This window comes from Arvicola amphibius, chromosome 8 (assembly GCF_903992535.2).
Source record: "Arvicola amphibius chromosome 8, mArvAmp1.2, whole genome shotgun sequence".
Lineage (NCBI taxonomy): Eukaryota > Metazoa > Chordata > Mammalia > Rodentia > Cricetidae > Arvicola > Arvicola amphibius.
This window is the reverse complement of record NC_052054.1, coordinates 40,908,016-40,916,059: the sequence shown is the minus strand read 5'-3', so window position 1 is coordinate 40,916,059 and position 8,044 is coordinate 40,908,016.

Below are 8,044 nucleotides of genomic sequence, written 5' to 3'. Positions count from 1 at the left end.
TTCTGGAAAATTTATACACCATGCATCATGTTTTGAAAGGTTTTATTTCCTTATTTTTAACAACCGGAGATTTAGGAAAATGTCTATGGATGTCCCTGACATTTATCATGTAGCTCTGGGGACTTCCTTGAGAGACCCAGATGTGACACAGCCGATTGATTTCTGTAGCCTTTCTCTGCCTCACTGTTTTCTAGCATCTCTCATTACCGTTCTTGTTCTAATTTTAATGGATTTTTTTTTTACTTTTTATATATAAATGCAATTATCCACATTCTCTCTTTTCATTTTTCTGTCTTAATTAAAAACTACTCTATATCTTTCTTTTTCTCCCAACTTGTTTTCTAAAAGACTCAACATTATAAATTGCCTCTGTTGTCAAGACCTTCCAAGCATTTCAGTCAGTGTTCCTCTGCCAAGGCTACCATATCTTCTGACTCAGCTTTGTTGGTAGTATTGATTATATCTTTTTTCCTCTCTTTCCTTCACTCACACTAATTAAAGAGAAAAGGCCTCTATTTTACTCAGTTTGTATCCCTATTATGTAGTAGAGTGCTTAATGAGTAGCCTTTTAGTCTTCCCAACAGACACAACAAATACACAGATTTGGTGTCTGGGTTGTAGACAAAACAGATTTCATTTCTAACAGCTCTAGAGATTGGCAGTCCAAGGTCCATGTACTTGCAAGATGGCTTCAGTGTTAAGAAACTCTTCCTTGCCTTCTGTCCCATAGTATTCTCTTTCCTTTGATGTATGGGGGGGGGGTGCATAAAGCAGAAACAGAGAGGGCAAGAGTGCATGAGTCTTGGTTCTTTCTCTATTAAGGACACTCTTCCAGGAGAAATGGGGCAGGCAGTAAGGGGAAAGGACCCATTGTTAGTAAGTAACTGCAAGTTGCTCACATTCGTTTTTGGTGAGAACGGATGCTAGAGTTGAATGGAAGATTAAAGCTACAGAGTTCAGAGCACTGGAAAGGATGAAGAAAAAGATGTGCAGCTGAGCATAAGATAGCCCAGTCAGGTATATAAGAGGAAAGACAAGACTCTGGGCCACTGAAGGCAGGCCAGCTGGCTCTCCCAAATCCTTGAGGCTCTATTACCCTTTCATATATCTTTGCTTCTAATACAGCTATTTATAACAGATTGGATTTTAGGTAAAAATAGCTTCTAGCATGCCTGCACCTGTTGTGAAATGTTATTTTCACTAAGCAAAAACGCTTCACATTTGTTTATGTTGCGTTTGTTTAACCAGGTAAAGATGTGTTGCTTTGTCTAAGGTACATGATTGCTCTAATGAATAGCTGAACAGCCAATAGCTACACAGTTGAGGAATAGGCAGGTCTGGCAGGCAGAGAGAATAAATAGAAGGAAGAATTAGACTTAAGAGGAGGAGAGAAGGAGAAAATAATGGAGAAAGAGAAGGAGACACCTGGGGCTAGCCAGCCTGGCAGTGTCTAGCCAATCAGACAAAAGTAGGACAAATGAATGAAAGAGTTTAAAACCTAGATGAATAGAAATAGGTTAATTTAAGTTATAAGAGCTAGTTGGACAAGCTTAAGATGAGGTTGAGCATTCATAATTAACATTAAGTCTCTGTGTCATGATTTGGGAGATGGTTGGTGGCCCAAACAAGGCCTGATACATATACCTGCTTCAGGAAAGAGACCTCCTGAAACTACCATGTAGACATAAAAACTAAATATGAAGTGACCAAGATACATCATAGCTATATCCTGGTGGTTGTAGCAGAGTTAACCCTCTGACTGGCAAAGCTACAAACTGATCATGTAAATGTGAGGTAAACTAGATCTTAGTATAACTCACTGCTCTTGAGACAGCTGCAAGGTCAGAGGGAGTGAACACCAGTCATATGACTAACAGCTCGCAAACAATCAAAGGCACTCACTAACAAGGATGGAGTCATAATGTACACAGGGAGGGCCTAACCTCCTGACTGGGTGGGCAGCACATGAACAAGGCATGATCTTGTCAGAGAAGGGAGGACCTCCACTCACTCAGTCCTTGATAGCTCAGCAAATGAGCCAGTGTCAATAGATATTCCCTCAGCCTCTCTCTAGTTTCTGCCATTGCCCTATCGAATTCCTAAACAAAGGAAATTCAGTGGCTTTTTCTCTCTTAGAATCTCTTCCCTCTCATTTTTCTTTCAGTTCTTGTATTCCCTCAGTTTTTCACTTCTCAGCAATAACACTGGATATTAATGAAGCCTGCTTCTATTGCGATTACTCCCATGGAATTCTGAGTCTTTCGTTTTAACTGATGTGAGACACAAACCAGGAGCTACCATCTCAGGATGATCTTTGATGGCCTGCATATTCGGTATCTTAGATCCTTGGGTCATATAAGCCAGGCTGTGAAACATTTGGTACTACTAAAAAGCCACGCAGCAGAATTGGGTTCCATCCTTTAACCTTGTTTAACCTTAATTGCATTCTGTTTTGTTTTGTTTTGTTTTGAGACAGGATCTCATTTTGTAGCCCTGGTTGGTTTGGCACTTGCTATGTAGACTATGATAGTGTGATCCTGAACTCACAAAGTTCTGTCTGCCTTTGTCTACCAAGTCCTGAGTAATAGGCTTACTATAAAACGTAAATAGATTTTTCCGCTGATGCAGCAAGCCAGATAAAGAAGAATTAAAAAAAGTAAAAGAACAGGGGTTTTTTTTTTTTTTTTTGGTTTTTTTTTTCAAAGCAAATCCCAAATGAGCAAATGAGTTTTCCAGTCTCAGAGATGGAGGTGGAAGAACAGGTAGGAAAAGTCATGCCCCCGAATTAAAGCAGGGAGCTTATATACTGTATGTGAAGGGTGATGGTGTGTCCTCCACAAGCTGGGTTTGTGCCCACATATGGTTATGGTCAAAAGCTGACTTCTTTAGGCAGGGTCTTGGACTACTGACAACTTCAGGGGAGGAGCTGCTGCAGCTGCCAAAAATGCGAAATTTTGTTTTGTATTTTGAGATGAGGTTTCTCAGTAGCTTTGGAGCTTGTCCTGGAACTAGCTCTTGTAGACCTGGATGGTCTCAAATTCACAGAGATCCTTCTGCCTCAGCCTCCCGGGTGCTGGGATTAAAGAGATACACCACCACCTCCTGGCTGGAACTAGGCTTTTGGTGACTCTCCTTTCTTGGCGATTCTCTGAGAAGGTGGGGTTTGGAGAAAGAACTGGGGCTTTCTGAATCATGTAGGAGTGAGCTAGAAGTTCCAGCTCACTGGGATGAATGAAAGGCATTTGCCAGCACACCAGACCTAACTGTAATTGTATAAAAACCCCATCTCTATTCATGTCTTGAATGAACCATCTATATGACCCCTGTATCCAAAAACCAGATAAACAGATTATAAGAACCAGAGGACAGGAAAGCCTGCTGAGCAGCAGTGTCTTCTGGACACAACATGTCTGATGCACTCAAGATCTCATTGACATTTTCATCAGAGACCCAAGACCTACAGAGTGAGCCAGTCCACAAGGACAGGAAGGAGGATTCCTATATATGTCATCATCCCTTCCTGAGGGATTCTCTTGTTACTGTTCTATTGTTGTGACAAAATATGATGACCAAGGTAACTTCTAAAAAAAAACATTTAATTTGGGGCTTATGTTTCCTGGGGGGGGGGTTAGACAACATTACCATCATAGCAGAGAGCACAGCAACAGGCAAATAGACATGGTTCTGGAAAAGTAATCAAGAGGTCTCATTGGATCCACAGCGTGAGGCAGAAAAAAATGATAACTGGGAATGGCCTAGGGCTTTGAAACCTCAGAGCCTACCCCCAATTATATACCTCCTCCAACAACTCTATGCCTTGTCCAACGAGGCCACACCTCCTAACCCTTACCAAATAGATCTGCCAAGTGGGGATCAAGTATTCAAATATCTGAGACTGCAGGAGTCATTCGCACTTGAAACACCACAAGGACTATTGTCAGTTAGTGGTGACTGAAAGAATGGGTGTCCATCTCTTCCAGGATGAAGGGACTGATTAGCTGCCCATGCGGCTCTCCATGCTCATGCAGGCAGCCCTTCCTTAACTCAGTGGGTCTTACACAAAAAGGACATTAAAATAAGAAGGAAACTTATTAGAAGAAGGATTTTAACAGGAAAAATACATGAAATAACACAAGAGAAGGGATAAAATAAAAATATTAATATATATGCATAAAATCTTACATATATATGAAGCTATTAATGTACAAAAATACAATGATTTAAAATTTTTCCTTGATATAAGGTTTGACTATACCAGGAATAGAAGGAACATACCTCAACATAATGACATAACTCTAGCCAACACAATACTAAATGGGGAAAAAACTGAGAGAGCATTTCTTCTATAATCAAAAGTGTGAAAACCAAAAACAGTATCTCTGCGTAATTCAAATCAGATCAAAGATCTGATTTGGAAGTTAAACTCCTAGAGGAAAAACAAAGCAAAGATGATAAGACATTGGCTTTTCTAATAAAGACCTCAGTGTCACAGTAAATAATCACAGGAATTGACACATGGGAGTGTGTAGAATGAGCAACTTTTATACAGCAAAAGAAAAAGGCACCAGTGTGAAGAGATACGCCTAAAGAACAGGAAGAAAGCTTTGCCACCATCTATCAGGCAAGGAATTAAGATCTAGTATGCATTGTGAACTATGGAGCTTAAACATGACAAAAACAAATCACAGGGGGTGTGTGAGCTGAATGTACAGTCTCCCCCAAAAGAAACACAGAGGCCAATACATATTTTAAAAGGTGTCCGACATTATTAGTTATCAAGGAAATATAATTCAATATAATATTATATATAATATATTATATATAATATATAGTATATATATAATATATATATATATATTATATATAATATATATATATTATATAGATTGCACCTCACTCTAGTAAGAATGGCTATTGTCAAGAAACAAAAAGAAAACAAATGCCAGCAAGGATATAAAAGTCAAGGAACCTTCATTCATTGTTAAGAGTGTGTTGTGGCTACCATGGAAGCTAGGGTGGATGTTCTTCAAAAACTGAAAGCTGAAGTATCTCTAATACCCTGAGGTGTATATCTAAAGAAATCTAAGTCAAGATTCCACAGAGATATTTGCAAATTCTCATTTATGACTACATTGTTCATGGTAGCCAGGAAATGGAGCCAGCCTGTATGTTCATATGAATAAAGAAGGAAAATGCGGTACATGGACACATAGGAATTTTATTCAGACTTAAAAAAAATAGATGAAATCACGACTGGTGCAGGAAAATAGGGGCAACTGGAGATCATTATGTTTAAGTGAAATAAACCAACAGAAAAGCCAAGACCACATGTTTTATCTCATATGTGTTTTCTAGATTTAAATCCCTGTGTGCGTATGTTCATCCGTGCATGTGTTGCCAGTAGAGAGGGAACTATGAGAAAGGAGGGCTAAATTAAAAGGGATGAGATGAGAGTAAACAGAACAGGGAATACATATGGCACAAAAGCACATGGGACACTATTTGGGGGAGGAAGGGAACCAGCCTTAGGGGTTAGTTAGGAGGTTGGGGGAATGTGCCAAGGGAGGGGGAGGAATAGGGACAAGGTTTCTTGACATATTTTGTGGTGGTTTGAATGAGAATGCCTGCCATAGGCTCGGGTGTTCCAATACTTGATCCCACTTGGTAGAACTACTCACGGGGCTTAGGAGACATGACCTCCATGGAGGAAGTATATCACTAGAGGTGGACAGAGAGTTAAAGGAGCCATGCCTTTTTTTCTATTGTTCTCAGTTTCCTGCTTGCAATTCAAAATGTGAGCTCTCAGTTATTCCCGCTTACCATGCCTTCAAGCCGCTGCTATGATTCTCTGTTATAACAGACTCTTTTTTTTTTTTTTTTGCAGTCGTTAAAATCAACTTTATTTTGTTTTCCTACTGCTTCATTAACTTCTCTGGAGGGAGCTTTTTTTTACTTTGCTTCTTGATCAAAATTCCAGTAGGCCCCCTGACTTCCAGCTTACCTTTAAGTTTTCAGAACAATATCGTCAATAATAACAACAATAACAAAACAGTTGCCTGTTACTAAATGCAATACTCAGTTTCAGTTCACTAGTTAAGAAATGTCCACTTTCCTCCAAATCATCAAACATTTAAATCTAATTTAACTTAAGGTATTTTTGACCTATGGTCATTGAGTTGATGATGACTTTAGTTTATAGTAGGCAGAATATGATGGTCTGTTTGTTGTCAGTCAGTTTATAACAATCTTTGTTACTGGTCCTCTGTCACTTAATGTTACTAATAGTACTTTGGGAACATGCAGAGTGCAGAGGAACAGCCAAGATGGAATCTTAGCCTTCGGGAACAAAGTTCCAACACACTTCTTTTCTATAAGTAGCCTCGATCATATTGTTTTATCAGAGCAACAGAAAAATAACCAATACATATAAATACAAACCCTCACAATGAAACCTCTTATTAGCGACTTAAAATACAGTTTCTGCAGTGAAAAAAAATAGGAAAGTTATAGATTGTTTCAAATATCATGTAGCAATTGAAAAGTGGGGGCTGCAATAAAAGGAAACAAAATCTCACACCTCAGTCAGACTCTGGGGACCCGTAGCCCTGGGTCCCAATAAAGCCACAAGCACCATCTTATGACCCAGTCTTTCCACAGATAACTGGCTAGTTCATTTCAATTCCCATATCCTGTGTACAGCAATAAGCAAAGTAGACATAATTAATGTCCTGGTGAAGTTACCTAGAATGGACCTGTTCATGGTGAGAAGGCATGCCTCTGTGTGTGTGTGTGTGTGTGTGTGTGTGTGTGTGTGTGTGTGTGTGTAGCTTAAAGGAAACACTGGCATTTTTGCCAAGTTATGTATAATGAATGCTTCTGTTAATAGTTAATGCACTTTTTCCATTCAGTACCACAGATTTCATTTCCTGTGAACTGCTTAATGGAAGCCCTGCCAACTATGTCACAAAGAAGTCCACTTAAGTATTGAATACTTGGGGAAAAATAATCAAAAGTAACTGAAATGATTGCCATTTTTTTCTGAGACCATGTAATTATATCAACATGGAGATGGCTATCACAATACAGAAGAAACCCTACCTTCTGATTAGTATTTCTGGCAGATTTCATTGTTTCTTTGGTCAATGTGGAAAAACCTGTCTCATACTTACAAAGTTCCCTTTAGGGATGTGCTTCGGAAGCGTTTACTCTCACGTCTCTGTGGACACGCTGGAATGGTGCTGGGAACAATGTTCGGTGCAGCGTTTGCTACAGAGCTCATTTCTCTTCTTTCCTGTTAAGTTCTCAAATTGCTGCCAAGGGGCGTCAAAGCACCATGGCAACAAACAGAGGCAGCTTCTATTCCCCCGATAATTCATTAATCACCCTCTGACAATCTCTCTAAAACATACAGCTGAAATCTCTCTGGATTCTAATTATGCCGAATGTGGGAAGAGCTGGTAGCAGTTGCAGTAGGATATTTGTATCTAAAAGTCATTTTGGAAATAAAATAAATGAGTTAAAAAACTCCAAGCAGCATTTGTTGGTAATTTATATTGCAATACATATGCTTTCTCTATTAGAAAGAGCCCAAAGCTTTAAGTTGAGGTCTTGATGCATTAAGAGCAAAAGAAAACCCTTTGAGGAGAAACACATTTAAGAGTCTATTTGTCTTTTTCATTTAAGGCTGGTACGACATCGAATAGTAAATTAGAGGCTCCTTTTTTTTTTTTTGTAAGGGAGTCTGCTGAAGATACCTTTATGTTCAATAGCTCTTTTATGGAAAAGCATTATCTGCAATCCTACTACATGCGTGGCAGTTCAAAGGTAATTAAAACAGAAAACAAAAGAGAACATGCATCTATAAGTATAAAAATAAATTATAACAAAGGAAAAAGTTCTTATTGATTTATGTGTTAATTTTGCTCAAGCTTTTTGGAGCTTTTGAGTTCCCACTTTTAAAAATATTTAATTGAGGATTTTGTTTTATTTCATTAAGACTTTTATTACTATTTTTTATTTATGTGTGTATGTGTATCGTGTATAT